This window comes from Sciurus carolinensis, chromosome 8, assembly GCF_902686445.1.
Source record: "Sciurus carolinensis chromosome 8, mSciCar1.2, whole genome shotgun sequence".
In the NCBI taxonomy this organism is placed as follows: domain Eukaryota; kingdom Metazoa; phylum Chordata; class Mammalia; order Rodentia; family Sciuridae; genus Sciurus; species Sciurus carolinensis.
In genome coordinates this window covers 144,286,116-144,306,965 of record NC_062220.1, presented here as the reverse complement: position 1 = coordinate 144,306,965, position 20,850 = coordinate 144,286,116, and the positions used below count along the sequence as shown (strand labels likewise).

The 20,850-nt window shown below is 51.3% G+C and overlaps 1 protein-coding gene and 1 non-coding gene across 3 annotated transcripts in view; both read left to right on the top strand.

Annotated features, from left to right (window-relative positions):
* The window catches only part of Rph3a (rabphilin 3A), a 226,224-nt gene that overhangs the window by 50,570 nt on the left and 154,804 nt on the right, over positions 1-20,850 (top strand). The gene's annotated exons all lie outside the window — the stretch shown is intronic.
* Positions 17,263-17,337, top strand: Trnaa-ugc (transfer RNA alanine (anticodon UGC)). Its single transcript has one exon. It is a non-coding gene; the product is annotated as a tRNA-Ala (tRNA).

The following is a 20,850-nucleotide window of genomic DNA, read 5'->3' as shown; positions in this document are numbered from 1 at the left end:
CCCAAAGCTCAGAGAGGCTGTGACAGGCCTAAGGTTACATGGCAAGAAGCAGCGCTGGCTTTTGCTGTGAGGAAGTGGGCTACCTGTTCCTTTCCCATTGTCTGTGACAAGTGTCAGCAACATTTTCCATAAAGGGCAGATAGGAATTATTTTAGGCACACAATTTCTCCTGTAACTCTGAAGTCTGCCATGGTAGCACAAAATCAGTCATTACCACCCATTACCCACACGCAAATGAGTGGGCGCGGCTGCCTTCCAGTAAAGTTCCTTTACAAAAACATGTGGCGGGCCAGATCTGACCTGTGGGCTGTAGAGTGTCAATTCCTGCTCGATGGTCCTGATGGTTGTCAATCATGGGGACCCATTCCTCCCAAATCCTTAGCTATAGGGTTGGGTACCTGACCAGGACGGGACAATCAGAAATCTCTCTGGGACTGATAAATTGATAACAAAAGAGAGAAGGATTCTTCCTACTGGTTTTCTAAACTGGAAGAAGGGAGTGCCGTCACGCAGGGTTCAGCCAAGCAGCGACAAGGACAGCCCAATGGTTGGGGTTAAGGGGAGAGAGAGTGGAGGTAGGGAGAGAAGCTTCCGATTCAGCCACGCCTGATCTGAGTTGAACACATACCTCCAGACGCCCCATAAATCTTTACTCATTTATTTGCTTAAGTAGTCTTGAATCGAATTTCTGTCACTCAAAACCAAGAGCCCAGACTGAGGCTCTCCTGAGGTATTGGCTTTGTTGTCTCCTGTAGGATCATTTCTTCCATGGGATGAGAAATGGCCTCCAAACTCTGCAGAGTCTCCTCTTCCCAGCATCATAAACCCAGAAAAAGAGGTTGGTTTCTTAACTAGGTTTGGCAGGAAGTCCCCAAGAAGCCTTTTGAGTCAAGTTTGAGTCCCGTGTCTGTCCCTAAAAACACATGTATGTTCAGAAAGGTGGTAGGTAGACTGTGGCTGACTGATGGGCTGCACCTGGGTCACAGACTCATCGGTGACTGGAAGTGCGGTGGGGATGAAGTGTGAGGAGCATGTTCCAAGAAGCCCAGACCGACGGTTCCCAAAGGGAGCAGTTCACGAGCTGGGTCTTCATGGACACGTGTGGGGAGGCCCACGTGTCCCAGGAAGAGGACTAGAGGTGGCTGGAAAGTGCTCGGAGAGTTTGTGGGGAGAAGCAGGAGGACGTGATGCTGGAGAGGAGAAAAGGCAGAGTCACATCTGAAGGTGGGAAGGAAGGACGTCATAGACCACAGCAAGGAATTTGGATGGTATCAGTGGGGACATATCGAGGGACCTAAAAGGAGGTGGCTGGTCAGAGTCTCTTGAAGCCTGAAGAAAGAGCAGGACTGGATGGTTCACTGGGTGGGGAGACCTGTAAAGGAAGATTGGTAGCTACCTGGTGTGTCGAAGCGGATGTGGGCTGTGGGGATAGGTCTTCTGAATGTGGTAGTTGAAAAAAGAAGAAAACCCTTTATATCATTTACTGCCTGGAGCAGTTAACCATGTGGTGAGCGCTCCTGGGCTGGCCCCTCCGGGGTTTTGGTTCTGATGAATTGTTCTCATCTTAATTACAAGGAAAAGATGGGAGGGGTAAGAGCTGGAACAGGGGAGGGCAGCTGTCAGTGTTCGATTGGTGGCATCAAGATGGGTCTGCAGGAGCTGCTTCTGAGCTCTGCACCAGGGCCCCTGAGCCGTGCGATTTCAGCACTGTGCGGATGGACAGCTCCCGGTCTCCGTGAGCACGTGGACTCCAGCGTGCACGCTGCCTATCAGCTCTTCTGCCTCGAAGCTCTCTTCACACTGCAGAAGGCCACTCAGTCCATGGTTGGAGTTAGCACTCTCAGGGGTGGGCCTCTGCTGTGGAGGACGAGATTCCACACGGTTCCTTGGAGGCTCCCTGCATGCTGAGCCCCGGCTACCTACAGGGGTCGCTGTCTCTCTAGTACATCCCTTTAACCCCGTCTCTCCCTTCCCCATCTCACTTTCCAACAGCCTCATCCCTGTCCCCAGGGATACCTCCCAAATAAATCACCCCTAAGTCTACTGCTCAGGCTCAGTTTTTGAAGGAATTCAGACTCAGATGGTCTTGAACTTGGTATGTGCAAGTGAATGCTTCTGCTTATGTCACAGATATGACTCCATATGATCATATAAACAGAGAGCTTCAGCAACCAGAGGGGACTTAGAAACTAACCCGATCTGATCCTTTTGCCAAAAGGACCATATCTTCCCCCGAAGGATTCAGAACATCCAGGTTCGAATCCTGGCTGTTCTGTTCACATGCAGGGAACTCACCTGTACCTCGGGTCCCTCATCTGCAAAAGAAAGATGATCACTGTCCCTGTCTCAGGGTTAAATGTCGTGAGGGTTAAATGAGAAAACTTGGAGAAAAGGCGTAGAAGAATGTCTGGCAGGAGGTTAGGCATTCTGTAAGTCTTCGTTGTTACTATCATTTATTTGAATTGGAATGTTTCTTGATTTTGGCCTACAGTTGTCTTTCCTTGAATTTCTTTTATCCTTCCTTCCCCAACCTCAGCCTCTCTGGTCAGGGTTTTGGGCTATAAACAGAAGCCTCATTGCATAAGGGAATTAGACGGAGTTTTTGGAACTCAGTTGTGGGCTGAGTTGATGATGGAGGAGCGTTGTCTCATGGTGTGAATAATCCTGCTTAGCTGTTTTATACACTCGGCTTTTAGAAACATCAGATCTCCTGCAAAGCCTTCTTGAGTCACATACGGCCTTCCTAGGGGGCACAGTTGCCATAAGGTACAAAGCTGTACACCAGGCAGGTGAATCTAAATGAATTTAGGGTCAAAGCATCAGGGTCCAGAATAGCAGGCCCGCTGCCTTGCTGTTTGCTGGTCCTACGCGTTGACTCGGGTTGCCTGCCTGTACCTGCATGGGGGCTGGGCTCTGCGGATCCAGCCATGGCTGCAAGCACAATGTAGGTCACTGGCGGGAAATTATCTTGCTGCAGTTTCAGGCATAAATGGAACTTAATAGCGTATGTCTTTTTTCTCTGCTGCTCAGTGCTGGGGCATTTTAATGGTTCGGGGAGGTGGGGGAGATGTCTGAAAGCTTTGCCTTGTAGAATGCTGTTTCATCCACCAGGTTGGTGACTGTGCTCTGAATTTTCTTCCCTGACTTGTCTTCAGTCCCCATTGCCATCAATTTCCCCTGCTTCTGGAACCAGCCCGTGCCTCCCAACTCTGACTCCTACTGCTGGTGCGGGCCTTACCTGAAACCCCTCACTGCCCCAGGCCAGCAGGCACTCCAGGATGTGAAAATTGGCCTGCATCAGTTTCTCCCTTCATACTTGGGACTTGTGGGCATAAGAGGCAGAGGATTTTTTCCCCCAGATGCAATATTCTTTCTGGTCCAAGAAAACTGAGCGAGGAAGCAGTAGTTTGAGTGGCAAAGAGGTGCCTGGGTCAGGTTGCTTGGTGGGGGAAGAGATCCTGCAGCTGCCTGGGAGGTTCTGGAAGGTGGTGGGGGAGGGGAGGGGATCAGTGCTGTCCCCCAGCACATCTGCTTTGCCCAAAAGCGTTGGTCCTGAGAAACTCTAGGTCACATTTCTGGAACCCAGGTTTTAGTATCATTGTCACAATATATTCAGGTGGGCTTTATTTTTGTTATGATCATTTTTTTGGTCAGTAGGACCTTAGCTGGAACCCATCTCCCCACACCTTAACTAGGATCACCATGAAATGCCAATCTGATCATTTTACTTAAAATATCCTAATGCCTTCCCAGGCTCTTAGGATAAAGACTTGGATCCTCACCAGGCAGGTTCATCCCAAGCCACTTCTCTGGTTCTCTGCTCCAGCCCCAAGGGCTTTCCCCAAGTTCTTTAAATGCAGATTGGCTCACTCCCTTCTACCACAGGGCCTTTGCACATGGTGTTTCTTCTCTGCTTCACGTCTCTTCCTTCCTAAGTAATCTCATTCACTCTTAAGGTTTTAAATACTATGAATGTATCAGGGTGATGCATACCTATCATCCCAGCTACTCAGGAGCAGAAGGATCGCAAGTGTGAGGCCAACCTGGGCAACTTAGTGAGACCCTGTCTTAAAATAAAAACAGGAGACGGTGTTAGAGCATCTCTGGGTTCAGTATTAAAAAAAAAAATTCTGATGAATGTGCTGGCAATTCCCAGATCCTTATCTCCCATCTGACTTCTACTCTGTAATGCAGAATGGTGTAGATACCTAGGAAACGAATATACACTCCCATCTTCCCTTGGATGTCTAGCAGGAAGCTCTGGTTCCCTCCCATCCCGAGCCCTCCCTGCTCTTCTCCCAGTATTGATCTCTGCAAGGGGGCCACGCTTCCCCTGGCTGCTCAGGTGGGACATTCAGGAGTCATATGTGATTTCTTTCTTTGTAAGCCGCTTGGCAGGAGCAAAGGAACACCCACGCCGGGGCCACCTGAGGAGTTTATTTACAAAGGGACTCAGGGAAGAGGCTGGCTGAAGGGGACTTCTAGGGATGGCCCAGGAACCAGGGCTGGAAGCAGGACAGAGCACCATTTCCGGGCTGAGAGGGACGAGGTAAGGAAGAGAAGGTCCCGGCACCCTGGGGAGGCTTGTTCAGGGAGCCCGTTTGGAGAACAACTGAGGTCAGGGGACTCAGCCATCCAGAGGCAACTTGGTGAGGAAGAAGTCAGGGCTGAACACCTTGACCTTCCTCTGCCATCTCAGCTGATCTCTTCCTCCCTGTTGGATTGGCGGATGGCTCGAGTAGGAACTGAGAGAGTAGTTCAGTGACTGGAGGCAAGTCGTCCTCTCTCCCTAGGACGGCTTGATATATTCTTCAGACCTCACTTTGAATGTCTCTTCCTCCAGGAAGCCCTCCCCGACTCCCCTTGGCTAGATTCTCATCTCCTATGTACTTCCATGGCTTCCTTCACGGCTGGCCACATGTTGTCCCGATGTATTTGTGTGGCTATTTAGTTCGCATCTCTCCCCTGGACCGGCTGTGCGAGCTGAGAGGGCGGTGGACAGATTGGTCTCACTTACGTGTTGCTCATCACCTGCACCCAGCACGGGTGTGCACAAAAGCTCTTCCTGGGGTGGACCAGCGTGCCGCCTCTGGGCAGTTCCCATTTCCCAGGTAGACAATGGTCTATGAAGAGCTCTTAGGGTGTCCGGCGATGCTTCTGGAAAAGTCAGCAACTTTCCATTGAACTTGTCTGTAAACCAAGCTTCCCCCGCCTCGCTTCTTGGAAGAAGCAGCTTGACTTGGGCAGAGAGTGAATGAGCCACCCTGATGTTGCCCTCAGACTTACAGTTTCAGTCTCTTGGGTTCAGAGCAGAATCCAACGTGGACATATAGGCAGACGTTTCTCTTCCTTGTCGCCTCACGAGGAATGAAAAATGAAGAAGACTCCTTCTCTATTTCAAGTCCTCTACTCCATCTAAATCCACCAAAGACACCCAGACATCAACAATAACCAGAGTTTCAGGGTATGGTTGTGCAGGTTCCTCACTGAGCAAGCGAGAACAAAAATTTGCACAAAACGTTCTCTCAGTTAGAAATGGTACAGAAAATAAGAGTTGAGAACAAAACCGGTTTGAGTTCAAAGAAATGTTAGTTGAAAAGCCTGATAAATGCACTGTCATCTGCCAACTGTGGCCATGGATATTTAAGTTTTCACTGTGATTAATTTTTTTTTAGCTAAAAAGATAATATGCAGGGGCTGGGGTTGTGGCTTAGTGGTAGAGCGCTCGCCTAGCAGGGTGAGGCACTGGGTCCGATCCTCAGCACCACACACAAATAAAGGTATTTTGTCCATCCACAACTAAAAGATGTATTTAAAGAAAGATAGCATGCATTTTAATAAGTAAACCCAAAGCATAAATAAATGGAGTAAAAAGTGAAAGAATTCTCTTACCCCTTCAAACTCCACAAAGCTGATCACTATTAAGACTTGTTTGGTCTGTTCTCAGATTTTTAAAATGTTTCCATGGTATATTTTCCCAAGAGTGCGTACAGGTGCTGAATGTGCATCATGTATGCAAATGAGGTCCCGCTATGGAAACTGTTCCGCCACTTATTTTCTTCCCCAATGTATCTTGTGCACTTTTATATGTCAGCTTATAAGGGTCCACCTCAATGATTTTAAAAATTCTTTTAAGTTATACAGTAGAATGCATTTTGGCAGATTATACATACACAGGGTATAACTTATTCTATTTAGGATTCCACTTCACCTCCATTCCTTTTTTGGCTACAGAGTATTCCATTAGGTGGCTAGAGCACATTTACTTAACCAGTCTCGGACTGATGGATATGTGGATTGTTTCCAGCGTTTTGTTATTATAAACAATGTTGCAAGGGTCATCTTTGATAGGTATCTTTCAGATATGCATAACTATTTCTGTAGGATCTATTTCCAGAAATGGTGTTGCTGAATTCAAGGAAGCTTGCATTTAATGCAGTTAAGATGTTATTAATGCTATTGCCAAGAGCATTCTTAAGAGGAGATCTCTGTTCTCATTCACTTGCAGGGAGCCAAAAATCACTCAGCTCTTGGCTTCTGAGCTCTTGAATAGCACATAAATTATATATATAAATATATATATAAATCATATATATAATTATATATAGAATTATGTATATATATATAAAATGATGTAGCAAACACCTCAACTTTTAGTGGCTTAAGACAATGACCAGTTCTTGAGCTCATGATTTTGTGAGTGGAGACGGACTCTTGTTCTCCTGGGCTGGGCAGCCCTGGGCAGCAGCTGGTCTGGGCTGGGCCCCTTCAGTCCTGGTCGACTTGGCTGTATGTGATTCAGGGAGGTCTTGGCTGAGTTATATCTGCTTCACCTACTGTCTAACTCTCTATTCCGGCCTGGTTCTCAGGGTGACAGCTTCTGAGAGAGCACAGCAGCACGCAAAGTCACCCCCAATCAGCCCTTGGCAGGGACAGGGAGTCAGCTCGCAGGCAGCTCCTTGTCCTGGTGGGACTTCCTTGAGGACCGTCCTGTGCCTCGTCCTGGTACCCGTGGACCCTGACCCATGGTTTCCTGGATCCCTCCTCTTTTTCTCCCTTCCTATCTCTACATGCATTTTCTGGGATCACCTCCTCGACACACCCCCTTGCATGCTTTTGAAAGAACCAATTTTCGACAACACATTGAAAGAATTCTTCTTACCAAATGCGTTTCCCCCCTTTGATCTGCCCATTAGCGTGCTGAGGAGGTAGTCATGGCTTACTGTGGATGCAAGGATCATTACTGTTTTTACACAGCAACTGAGCAAACCAAGGCTGGAGACTCAGAGAGGCCAGAGGCTTGCTAAGAACTAGTAGGGACAAAGAAAGAGCAGATGAGATTTGACCCCACGCCTTCTGGTTCTTGTGCCACCCCATGTCACGACTTGCCTCTTGCCAAGTTGTCCAGTCCTGTTCAAGTGGACATTGCCTGGCACGCCTAGGTGTCAGATAATGCCAGGGGATTCATCTGTTTTCTGTTGCTATAACAAAATGCCTGAGGCTGGGCAGCCACTTTGCTTAGTTCATAGCTTTGGAGGCTGAAAGTTCAAGATCGAGTGACCTCCTCTACTTGGTCTCTGGTGAGGCCCCTTGGCTGCATCACAACATGGCAGATGACATCCTGCAGGAGCACGTGCTAGAGGGAGTGAGCAGGCACAGGGCCAGACAGGAGCCAGAGAGATTCAGGAGCTGGGCTTGCGCTTTCCATAACGACTTCCTCTGGTAGGAGCTAAGTGGGGTTCCCCTTCTTAGGGCACCCCCAGTGACCTAACGAACTTCTACTTGGCTCCGGTCTTAAAGGGTCCACATCCCTCAACATGGCCTCGCTGGAGACCAAGCTTCTAGTGTATGAATCTTCTGAGGACAAGCCACACCCAAACCACAGTGTGGGCGTCTCCTTTGCAGGGTTCTCAGAAACTCCATGGGGTGGTGGTTTGGTCTCTGCCACCTTGAGACTCACCCAACAGCACCGCTGACCCAGGGGAGGGGGCACTGTCCCAGACCCGAGTTGTGCCGAGCCTCCCGGTGACCTCCCTGCAAGCATCCCAGGGCCAGAGGGTCCAGATTTGCCTCCTCTGACCCTGTCCCAGGAATCCATCAGGATATCGGATAGAAATTTCCATCCCACGCGCCTGGGGATCCGCTATCTGAGTTTTTCTTTAAGAAGCTCCTGCTGGAGAGCAGGATGCACCCTTATCTGATGGGTACTAGAAAGCTCTAAGCAGAGGTTTACTTGGAAAAAAAAAGTAAAGACCCGCTCTGCATTCTCGCTCAGGGGCTTTACTTCCTTGGTTTATTTTCAACTTCACAAGAGAAAGTCAGGACTGGCTCTTTAGTTCTATCACAGCGGCCACCAACTAAAGAATTCTGAGCAGCCAGGTCCCCTGGGGCAGCTTCCAAACCTGTAGAACAGTAGCAGTCTCTGCCTGGCTCCAGAGGAGTGGCGTTTGCAGAAGTGTCTTAGCCAAATTCCTCTTTCTTTCATCTCCGTCAAAGCTAAAGCCACACAGGCAGGTTTCATGTGTCAAAAGTTTTATTATTCAGTGCCAGAAGCGCTACTTCTATACTGAAGGAAAGAACTTTCTTTCTGATGACTTATCTCTAGAATTTGCTTGGGAGACACCAGGTTTTTTCTTTTTTTTCTTTTTCCCGAAGGGGTAGAAGGTCTCCTTTCTCATTTCTTAAAGGTTTGCAAAAGACCAAAAATGTTACAGCAAATGCCGGAGACTGACTCTCCACTCTCAGAGTGTATTTGTGGTAACCAAAAGCTTTAATCAGGCATTAGTGGGACAGCTGGTCACTTCAATGCTGGGAACTGCATTTCTCTGTATTAAAAGAGCCCTATAAAATGCAGATATCACTCTCCCCATCTTACATGTGAGAAAGCAGAGGGTCAGGAGGTCCTTCAACTGGTAAGAGCTGAGATTTGAACCAGGTGGGCTGGATTCAAAAGCCCCTCCCCCAATTTGTTTGGGACCAGGGGTCAAACCCAGGGTTGCTCTACCACTGAGCTGTCCCCCAGCCCTTTTAATTTTGAAACAGGATCTTGTTAATTTGCTGAGGGTCTCGATAAGTTGCTGATGCTGGCCTTGAACTTGGATCCTCCTGCCTCAGCCTCCCGAGTTGCTGGGATCACAGACGTGCCCCATGGTGCCTGCCCCTCCCAGTACCCTGCCACTCTAGAATTTTGGGGATCGATTCTTGCTGTGTTGCTTATGCTGGTCTCAAACTCTTGGACTCAAGTGATGCTCCCTATACAGTTGCCTGAGTCCAGCTTAAAATAGAAGAGTAAATTAATCTTTTTATTTTTTGCTGTGCTGGGCATTGAAGCCAGGACCCTGTGCCTGCTACACATATGCTCTTGCACTGAGCTACGCTCCCTGCCCTTAAAAGCCCACCCTTTTTGTTTTTGTTTGAGTACTCCAAAGAGGGCAACAGTGTGGTTGAAAGGGGGTTTTCCTGCGGAATTCTTGACTCCTGGGGGCCAGTGATTTCCGTCCTGGGTGCACCTGAAGGGTCGACCTGTTGGCGCAGGCAGCTGTGGACACCGCTGTCTGTTTCAGTCAGCTTTTTTCTCTGCTGTGACTAAAAGGCCTGACGAGAACAATTGGAGGAGGAAAAGTTTGTTTGGGGGGCCTCACGGTTTCAGAGGTCTCAGTCCACAGACAGCCAGCTGCATTCCTCGGGGCTGGAGTGTCTCAGGACAGCCTGACAGACGAGCGTGGCAGAAGGAAGCAGCTCCCCCGAGGATCAGAGCAGAGAGTCTCCACGCACCAGATACACAATGTATACCCAAGGCCACGCCCCCAGGACCACCTCCGCCAGCCACGCCCCACCTGCCTTCAATCACCACTCAGCGCACCCCTGACAGGGGATTAATGCACTGACTGGGTTAAGACTCTCACAACCCAATCGTGTCTCCTCTAAGCCTTCTTGTGTTGTCTCACACGTGAGCTTTTGGGGGACACCTCACAGCCAAACCGCAACACTGAAAAATTACATTCTTGACCATCTTCTATTTTCTGGATTGCATTCGTACTGATGATTCTATCCGTCATGATCCTATCAGAAAAATAGCAGCCGCTCCTGCGTTTTAAAGACAGACTCAAGTGTGGGAATTGGTTATACAGGTGGCACTGCTTTGTGTCCCAAAGGCTCACGTACTGAGAGCTTGGTCCCTCGTGCGATGTGTTGAGGGGGTGGAAACACCAAGCAGTGGGGCTTCCTAAGAGACAAGTAGGTTACCAGAGCATGACACCGGGAAGGGATGCATGACCATCCCCAGAGGTGGATCAGGTCCAATGTGACTGGATTAATGCTCGGGAGGGGGTTCCACCTGTTTGGACTTCACTACTTCCCTTTTGCTTCTTGGCCATGCTTTGATGCAGCAGGGGGCCCTCATCAGATGCTGGACTCTCTCGTTTAGACTCTCCAAGCACCAGAATCATGATTCAGATAAACCCTTTTTCTTTATAAAGCATCTGCTCTCGGGTATCTTATTATAGCATCGCAAAACCAACTAAGATACAGGTGATGGTGAGGAAATCAGGTCAGCCACTGCAGGAAGCTGCCAGCATCCCCAGACTGGCAGGAGGTGTTGGTGGAGTCTGGGAGCTGAGATCTCCTGGGGGGGTCTGGAGCCAGGGCAGCCTGCCCGGTGTAAGCTGGGGCCACAGAGGAGATGCCCATTGCAGGGCGGCCTTGGGCTTTCTAGCCAAGTCCCTTCTTGCTTCTCTCTCTGGCAGGGCTGAGCCCACAAACTAAACTGCAGTGTGGCGTGACTCTACTTGATTTCAAAATTGGGTTGTGGCCCCGATGATGCCCTCGGGCATTGGCAGGAGCACTCCGGGACCTTCCTTTCCCATCCGGCCATGGGAGCTCCATGGAGGACAACCCAAGCTCTCCCAAAGTGGCCCGATGCAGCTTCTCCGTGGTGCAGGCTTTGCTTGCAAGTGAGGGGGGCTGGGACCCAGCTCCTGCCAAGGACAAGAGTGAGGGACCAAGGCACAGGGGCCAGCGTCCAGAGCCAGGCTTCACTTTCACCCAAGCACAGGGGCTGGAACCTGCCATTTTCTCTCCGATGAACTCACACAGGCTTTTTGACTCCTGAGCCCATTTTTTTCCTTCTGTGAAATGGGAATGAAAATAATCCTGTCTCCTAGAGCCCAGGCTTAAATGATCCACGACGCTTCTAAGACATGCTCAGGGCCCGGTCCAAGCAATAAGCCCCGCTCACTGACCACCGTCCCGTGACCAGTTGAACAAACCCCGGAGTTCTTCTCCCCAGGTGACAGAATCTGTACCCTGGTTTTTCTAAATCCAGAACCTGGAGCCAGAAATCAGAAATCCAAGGCCAGCCCTGAGGAGCAGCGTGGAGGGTGTTTGCAACTTGACTGCCTTGGGTTCGGGTCTTTGTTCGCTCTGCGTTTAAAGCAGAGACAACAAAGTAAAGCAGTCATCCTCCAGAGCAGCAGAAAATCAGTGTCCCCTGGGTTTCCGTCCGACAAAGCACGTATTCCTTCCTGTTTAGACCATCTCCTGCTAACATCCCGAAGTAGCCGGTCGTTTTCACCGTTTTGGGGAGCAGGCTGGACACTGGGCCGAGGCCGGATGCAGGGTTATCAGCCGTCCAACAGCTGATGACCAGGCGCTGGCTCTGGCTGGGCACGGGGCTCACACGGACGAGTCACAGGTGGGCACAGTGTCATTGCACCCCCTACGTCACTCAGTGACCTCGGGGAAGAGACCGGAAATACAGAAACGCCATTCTACCTGATGGATCCCAGGCTGTGGGGCCTTCTGGAAGCTCGGGTATCGCTCCATTTCTCCCTGTGCCTTCCGTCTCCACCCAGGGCTGTGAATCCCTCTGCTTCCCTTCTGCCTTTGGCAGACATCAGAGCACCAACCTAACCCCAGGGGCAGGCTGGCTCCCTGCAGGCTGGAACCCTGGGCCCCGTTCTCCTCTGGAAGACAAGTCACATCCCTCCATGAGCTTGGTGCTCCTTCACCTGTCCTTCCTAAGGGAGCCCAGGGGCTGGGCACATAGGCACAGGGCGAGACAGACCGGCCCTGGGCTCAGGAGCACACAGTCCATGGGGTGGACGGACGGATGGAACCAGTGACCAGAGCCTGGGCCATGACGGATGCCCGTGTGCCCTGAAGGAACCAGGGTTCAGTACAGATTGACGCTGGTCACGGTGTCTCCAGACAGGGACATCAGGGAACCTGGGATGTGGCCTCTCAGCCCAGATGTGCAGGACGGTCAGAAACCAGGCCACGCAGGGGCAGGGGTGAGGGTGTTCCAGGGGCAGGGCCTGGCTCGCCCCAGGTGGGCAGCCGAGGAAGTGCCTCAGGGCTGCCGCCAGTGGTGTGGACACGGGGGAGTCGTGCAAGCTGGACCTGGGGAGGTGGACGGGGCCAGGTCATTGTGGTCTCAAAGGCTGCAGTGGGAAGCTTGGGTTCAATTTTTGTCAGGAAATTTTGAGTGGTCGGGTGAGAATCTTGCTGTGGTTCAGCCCCAAGGCCGGAAGGATGGTCACCAAACAGTTGAGCATTTGCCAAAGTCTCATTCAGTGTTACGTAGGATCAAATAATGAGCAGCTGTCAGAGCCTAGCTCCACCCTCAACAGTGTGAGCCTGGTGACCTGACGGTGGGTGGGACACCAAGTCCTCTGCAGAACTGAGGGGCAGAGACTTCCACATGTGCACCGGGGCTCCCGACTTGAGGCCTATGGACTGTCAGCCTGTGGCGTTTTAGAGCAACAGCATCTGCAAGTACCCCAGGATTATGTCTGAGGGGTGTGTGTGTGTGTGTGTGCGTGTGTGTGTGCATGTGCATTTTTTGGGGGAACAAAATCTAAGATTTTTCTCTTGGAGGGGCTCTGATCTAAAAGTTGGGATCACAAACTGAGCGGAACCTCAGCGACTGGCGGGAACTGATGTGCTTTGGAATCTGTCTCTTGGTCTGAACCTCAGGGATCTTTATGGTCATCCCGTTTGCAGAGAATATTCCATCAAGTTCTGGTCTTTGTTGTCCATCTCTGGATCATTAGGCTGGTGAGCATGCACCTGTTCAAGGCCTTGGGTCTAAATCTACCATGATGTTCTCTGTTTCAGTGCGTGGAGGCGGATTTAAGTAAATTTCTGTGGTTTGCATCTCTGTGTGTCTACAAATCACGGATGTGTATTCCTTCTCCTCCCCTCCCCCCTCCTCCCCCTCCTCCTCCCCTCCCTCTCCCCTCCCCCTCCCTCTCCCCTCCCCTTCCCCCTCCCTGCAGTGCTGGGGATGGAACCCAGCACCTCCTGCAGCCAGGCAAGGGCTCTAGCACCCAGCTTCACCCCAGCTGGAGAACGTTTTCTTCTCAGAAGCTCACGCTTGGTCTGACTGGTGTTCAGAGGTGGGGCCTTTTTGAGATGAGGAGGTAAGGCCCCAGGGAGGGCCCCTGTCATTGAATACCAGTGGCTCTGTCCGGAAGGCTCACTGCATTTCCACCCGGCTTTCGTCCTCCTGGTACCACAGTGGCAGTTACAGTCGGGTCCATATGACTCGAGCTGGGATCCACAGACCCCCGGGAGGGGTGCTGGCGTTGGGCAGAGTCTGGTTAGCATCAGTCAGCAGGGAACCTTCTGGAAGCTGAGTTTCACCTGATGGCGAGCAATCGCTTTGTACCGCGTGAAATGCGAAGTTCACAAGGATTCTACAGATGCAAAATGCAGCTTCGAAGCACTCTATGTTTGTGGTTGGCGAAGTCAGTTAGGGCCGCCAGATCCCCTGGGACACAGGTCGTGCGTGTCCTCTGTTCAGTTCTCTGGACGGGATAAAGAGGGGGCCACACATATGGGCGCTGGGATGGTAGGGCTTGGTCACAATGCCTGGTTTTGCTACTTAGAGGTCCTGTGACCTTTGGAAAATTACTTCGCCTTTTGGCTTCAGAATAATCATCTGAAGAATGAGAAAGATAATAGAAGTTACGTGCTCCAGAAACGTTTGAGGATTATACGAGGGTAATAGATGATTTAAAAAACCGTATCAAAGTGTCTAGCACCTAGTTAGTGCCCAGTAAATATTTAGCTACCGTAATCCTGCTCCACCAGGTTGTAAGTCTCTGGTTTATTTCTTGCTTTGCTGAAAACCATCCCAGATCTTCAGAGGTGGATCCTGGGAGTCATTTCTCTGTGCTCACAGTTACTGAGTCAGGAACTGAGACGCACAGAGGGTTGGCAGGTCTCTGCTCTGTGATGTCGGAGGGTGTGGATGGGAAGATGCTCACGGCTGGGGTGCCCTGGATGCTGGGGGCTGAGGCATCTGGAGAGTGTTCCCCCCGTATCTGGTGTCAGGGCTGACGTGACTCAGAGGCTGAGCCCAGCTGTCAATCAGAGGACCTCCAGGGTCCTTCCATGCCCTGAGCCTGCCTCCCAGCCCTGCAGCCACAGAGTAGGGAGACTTATTCTATGATGGCTCTGGGCTCCCAGAGGGCTCCAGGGGGTGAAAGCTGTGGCTGTTTATGACCTCAACGTGGAGGTTGTAAAACTTCACGTCAGTCATTGGTCAAAACAGTCACAAGCCTACCCAAGGGGAGGCGATGCAAAACCTGCCTCTCGGGAGTCATGCCAAAGAGTTCTCAGCCATGCTTTAGCATGAGCACAACCCTGTGTGGAATCCATCTTTCCACCCTTCTCTAGCCTCGTACCTTGAATACAGGGAACAGAGACCCTGAGCCCCAGGGAGAGGGTGCGTCTTATTCAGGGGTCCCCAGCTAGTGAGTGGGGGGATGAAGACAAAAACCGAGGTCCTCTGAGGCCTCATCTGGTCCTCTCCCACCCGCTCCACACAACTTCCTATTCCTCATACACTTAAGGCAGACACAGATTTTATAAGAGCAGAAGAAATAATGTCTCAGCATTCATTCTTTTTGGCTCAATGAGAAGTCACCAGCTCAGATGTACAGAGATCTGACAAGGAGCCCAAATGAGTACCGGGATCCAGAAGATAAATAGCAGCTGAAAATCGATCATGGAATTGGGACACAGTAGGGAGTGGTGGGGACTGGAACCCAGGCCTTTGACTCAGCTCCAAACTGAGGTTGCTAAGTGGTCTCCCGCATTGAACGCTGCCAAGTTGTCAAGAGAAGCCAGGAATCTGAATTGTGGAGTAAAATCTGATCTGTAAATATCGGTAACTAATTCCCATTTAAAGCACTGGGTAGGCCGTGGGTACTAGAAGCTAAATAGGACACAGCTGGGGGCCAAATTCACCTACCCTCCCTGCTTATTTGTAAGCTCTGATTTGAAATGTCACGGGGACATTTGATAAGTGATGATTTTCAATTGCAAGATAGAAACGCACATTTATGTGGGTCAGACAATTATCAACTTGTGCTGCGATTCAGGGCAGAGGTGGGAATACAAAATGATACTTGAACTTGGGCACAGACACACAGTAACAGGGAGGCACACTGGCCTCTGGTCAGTGCTGGTTTCTATTCTGGGCCTTTCAAAGGCACTTTGGGACAGGGAGAGGGCAGAAGTGGGGAGAGGGAGAGAATTGATCACTTGTGCGGCTGAAAATAAACATCTTTACAACCGAGCTGTGAAAGCAAATAAGGTAATAAAACCTGACGCTCGCAGGTCAGATTTTTTGGGATAAGGTTGTGTCCTATGCATATTGAATCTGGAGAAGCTCAGGTTTTTAACTGCGCGTTCCCTGCACTCTGTAGAGAAGGGGACTTGCACCTTTCTGAAGCGGGAGGAGGGACTATCTTCCTTTAGAATATTTCGACTTTCTTCCCCCAAAGCAGGAAGTACTAACAACACATGGGATTGTCGCATTTAACAGTAAAAACTATTATCCTTCTTGTTTTCTCCTCTTGCCATTCAAGTGGCAATACCATTTGTAGAAGAGTGGGAAAATTTGTGTATTTCCCTTGCTGTGACGATATACCCGAGAAAAAACAGGCTAAAGGAGGAAAGGTTTATGTTGGCTCTGAGTTTCAGTCTACAGTTGCGTGACCACCTTGCTTTTGGGCCTGTGGTGAGGCGGTGCATTGTGGGGGAAGCCAGTGGTGTGGAGTTGCTCACCCCGTGGCCGTCAAGAAGCAGAGAGGGACAGGAAGGGGTTAGGGTCCCAGTGTCCCCAGTGACCTACCCCTTTCTGCTAGGCCCCACCCACCACCTTCCACAGGCCACGGAGCAAGCCTTCAACATACAGGTCTTCCAGATCCAAGCTGGAGCAATACGGTTAACCATAAAGAACACACAGATCATCAGAACTTGACCTCCAAGAGGCGACCACTTAGAAACGTGTACAGTATGTGCTCCTGGTCTTCCTCTATGATGCTAGAGCCAGCAGGAGCCTTGGGATCTGGCGATGGGACCCAGGAAAGCCGGAACCCAGCCCTGGATCAGCCTCCTTATCTCGCCCCAGATCCCGGATGGAAATGAGGGCTGAGCACCTGGGGCGGGAAGAAGGCGCCATTTCCTTTTGGACTGGGTTTGGGAGACCCTGGTGCTCTCTCCTGGGCAGGCTGAACACTGGGTTGTCCCCCTCAGCTATGGGGGGACCTTTGTCCTTCCCCAAGACCCATTTGAATCCTGGAGTCTTGTACCCCACTGGCCACACGGGACAGGTGGCCATCAGGGATGCGGGAGGATGCTATCGGGGGACGTCCTCGGGTAATCAGGTGACACTAGGCTCTGGAATCAGAATTAGCCAGACTGGCACTCCTGCCTCTGCCCGGGGCAGGGGTGAGCTTGAGGAAAGGGGAGGGAGAGCAGATGGGCCCTTCTGCCCTGGCACTCAGCACGTCCCCTGAGAAGACGGGCCACCCCGGACTTGCCAGCCAGTCGTCCACCCTTTTGTGAAACAGATGTGTCGTGACATCTCTTCACATCGTAAGCACGGAAACAGGTGGCAGCGTGGGGAGGGAGGCAAGGCAGGATCTCGGGGAGCACACTATCCTCTGCCTCGTCCACCCTCCAAAGTGTCCTGGGCAGTTTCGAGTGTCACCTAGTCCGTCAACCTCTTGGGAGGAGGGGAGGCCATTTGCCACACACCTGTGTGTGGATGCTCGGATGAGAGTCTGTCCGACTTGCTCTTCTCTTTTACTCAGAAACACCCCAACCTCTTCTGCGTCAGGAAGTGCAGGACCCCTTCAGTCCCCTCATGGGGCCTTTCAACCTGACTGCGTTAAACCCGTTTTCTTGTGAATCCTGGCTCAGTCAGATGCCATCTAACTTTTACAATTTAAAAAAATCTAATGGAGGGCTGGTGATCTAGCTCAGTTGGTAGAGTGTTTGCCTTGCATGCACAAGGCCCTGGGTTCGATCCCCAGCACCGCAAAAAAAAAAAAAAAAAAAAAAAAAAATCTAATGGACACATGATAATTGTACCTATATATGGGGCTCAATGTGACATTTCTAAAGACATCCACGTGTGATGATCGGATCAGAGTAACTGGCATGTTCATCACCTAGAATATTTGCCATTTCTTTATGTTGGGGACACTGGAAACCTCTCTATCAGCTTATCAAAGTGCCCAAGTAATTGTAGAGAGCACCCTGAACCCACCAAGCACCCTCTCTGCCTCTCCCTCCCACCACCCTTCCCAGTCTCTGGTGACCCCTTCCACCCTCTGCTCCTATGAGGTCAGCCTTCTTAGCTTCCACACATAAGTGAGGACACAGATTTGTCTTTCTGTGCCTGACTCATGCCACTTAACAATGCTGCTGCGAGTGACAGGATTTCATTCTTTTTAAGGACTAAGTAATATTCCATGTGTCCTTCTACCACATTTTCTTTGTGCACATACCCACCAATGGACATCAAGTTTGATTCCATAGCTTGGCGGCTGAGACCTCTTGTAACTTGGGAAAATCATTGACATTTCTTTAGCCTCAGAGTCCTCATATGTAAAATGGGAATCTCTGTTGCCTTAAAGGGCTGTTCTGAGGGTATCTCACTAAATGAGATGGTGTCTGATGGCTAATTTATGATAGGAGAGATCCTATTTTCTCTTCTCTACCAAGTTCTGCATATTTGGCTTCAGGTACTTTATCTCACTGAATTTTCAAAAACAATTTTATTTATTTTTTCCCCACAATTTTTTTGTGCATTTAAGTGCCCAGCAGTCACAGGTGGTGAGCGGCTACCATGTTGGAAGTTCAAAATCAAGAGACCTGCTTAAGGTCACACAGCGACTGGTGTGAACACCAACTTGTCTGGTGGCAAAGCTGTTTTCCGCATCCCACTAACGTCAACTGAGTGGGTAGCAGAAACGCTGGAGGAACCTGCGTTGGAAGGAAATGGAAGTCCAATGACATCTCAAGGTCACTCTCCACATCCTTTTGGCCCAGAGTTTCAACTGCGCTGTTCCTTTGGGCCACCGCGTCATCCTTCACTGCAACCTCGGTCATCGCGAGTGCTGTGGAGTGTGAAGGCCCCAGCCAGCTCGCCATGCCCCCCTCGTCCCTGAGGCTGAGTGGGGACCGTCTGGCCAGCAGCTGGGGTCCATGGGATAGCACAAATGGATGAAGAGAGTGGTAGCCACAAGCCCAGGGCAACTGTGGGCACCATTGGTTGGGCTTCTATTCCCAGGTCCCATCAGAACTGAGAGGGTGGCCCTGTGGTGACTCCTGAGCAGAGTTTAGGAACGGGCTGGGCGCTCTGCGGTCCAGGGACCTGCGTTCGAATCTGCCGTCGGCATCGTCCTCCGTAGGGTCTAGGTTTGTACTTCCTGTCCAGCCTGTGACCTATTGTGTGGTCTTGACCTTTACATTGATTTTGACACCACAGAGCATGAGTGTGATGTATTTGTCACTTTGGATGACAAGGGGTCCCCTTCAGCTCCCACTTGGGCCCTGCCCATCCCGTCTTGTCCGCATTCCGAGGGACCTGCAGAGCCCTTCCATCACTTACCACCTCATCCAAAGGCTTGCCTGGGACCACGTCCGGGTCACTTGCCTCCCCACCTCTCTGACCTCCCCTCCCCCTCCCTCCTGCCGGGTGACCACCTGTCTTCTCTCCAAGGTCCTTTGTCTACTGTTTCCTCTGCCTCGATTGCTCCCCCCGACCTCTGCACGGCCAGCTCCCCCAAGCTCTCGGGTGTCGAACCAGACCAGAGACCCGGTCCCTGACACCCTCCTCTCCCCACCGTCTCGTGATCTAGTTTATTCTATTTACTTGTTGTTTTCCGGGTGTGAGGATAAACCCAGAGCCCTGTGCACGCTGTGCTGAGCCTCAGAGCCGGAGCCAGTCCTCGTTTTACTTTTCAAAACACGTACTGTCCCCGAAATAGCTGTTGTCTCCCTACGCCTTTCTTGCCCTCCAGTTTCCCCGGGACCAGGACAGTGCCCTGCGCTGCGCTCAGCAGTTAGGACGTGCCCAAGAAACACGCACCGACCGGGGGACAGGAGGCCTCCTAGCTGGTGTCTGGCCCACTCGACTCTCGGAGGACGCGCCTCTGAAGCAGGGCGTGTTCAACAGCTGGCCAGAGAGCTCCCGTGAGCACCGGGCCCCCCGCCGCCGCTGCCCCCCTCACGCACCCCAGGACACTCTTCTTTGCCTCCTGTGCTCTTCTGTGGCTCTGCCACCTTCCGACTCTCCCCAGCGCTCACCGCCCATTAAATCAGGCTCATGATCATGGAGCATTGTCTTGGGTCTTGGTGGCATTTGGCGGGTGGACTTGGAGTGTCTGGCTCCTGCTGGGCTCAGCTTGTCACCCTTCAGCTGGAGTTTCCCACCCACGAGGAGCAGTGGAGACGGGAAAGCAAGTGCCCCACACCAGGCAGGTCTCTGAGGCCAGCGGCTTAGGCTCAAGGCCCGAGTAGGAGCTCGTCTTGCTTCTAAGGGACACTCTTCACACTGGCCGGCCACCAAGCTGGGAGGATCCTGCAGCGTCAGCAGCGGGGACTTGGAGAGATAGGGGGGTGGAGGAGAGTTAGCTGTTTGTTGCTGTGACCACGCTACCTGATGAAGGACAACTTAGGAGGAGAAGTTCATTTTGCAGTACCTGGTTTCAGACGGTCCGCCAGTTCCATGGCTCTGCCCTCCACAGGGCAGAACAACATGGCGGACGTGTTGGCAGAAGACAGCTACTCAGCTCTGGGCAGCCAGGAAGCAGAGAGCACGAGGAGACAGGGTCAAGGCACACGATCCCCAAGGGCGCGCCCCTCCTCCCGCGCACCCCACCTGCCCCACTTACTCCCTCAGATGGAGTCATCCACCGATGAGGTACAGTCCTCATAATCTAATCCTCTCACGGGAGCACTGCCGCGTTGTCTAGCATGAGCTTTTGTGGACAACTCATATCTAAACGCTGTGTGTGTGTGTGTGTGTGTGTGTGCGAGAGAGAGAGAGAGACAGAGAGAAGGAGAGGGAGAGAGAGAGAGAGAGAGACAGAGAGAGACAGAGAGAGACAGAGAGAGGGACAGAGAGGGAGAGAGAGACAGAGAGAGGGGGAGAGAGAGAGAGAGAGACAGAGAGAGAGGGACAGAGAGAAGGAGAGGGAGAGAGAGAGAGAGAGAGAGAGAGGGAGAGAATTCTTTTTGCTTGGTTTCTCCTTCTTCCAGGAAGCTCTCTTAGACAACTGCTTTTGATTTAAGACAAGCCATTGGACCCTCCTCAGCCTCAGTGGCCTCACTGGTAAATGGGACATCTCCCACAGGTCTGTGCCAATGTGCCACCCCACAGAACTTTTGCTCCCTGTTTGAGCACAGAGTGACCGAGGGACCGTATCTCATCTCTGCTGGTTCCTCCTCCCACGCGATTTCTCGCACCTTCTAGCAGGTGCCTCCAATGCTTCACCTGCCCGGTTGGGAAATGAAATTTGCAGTAGACATGTCCCCTAACATGCA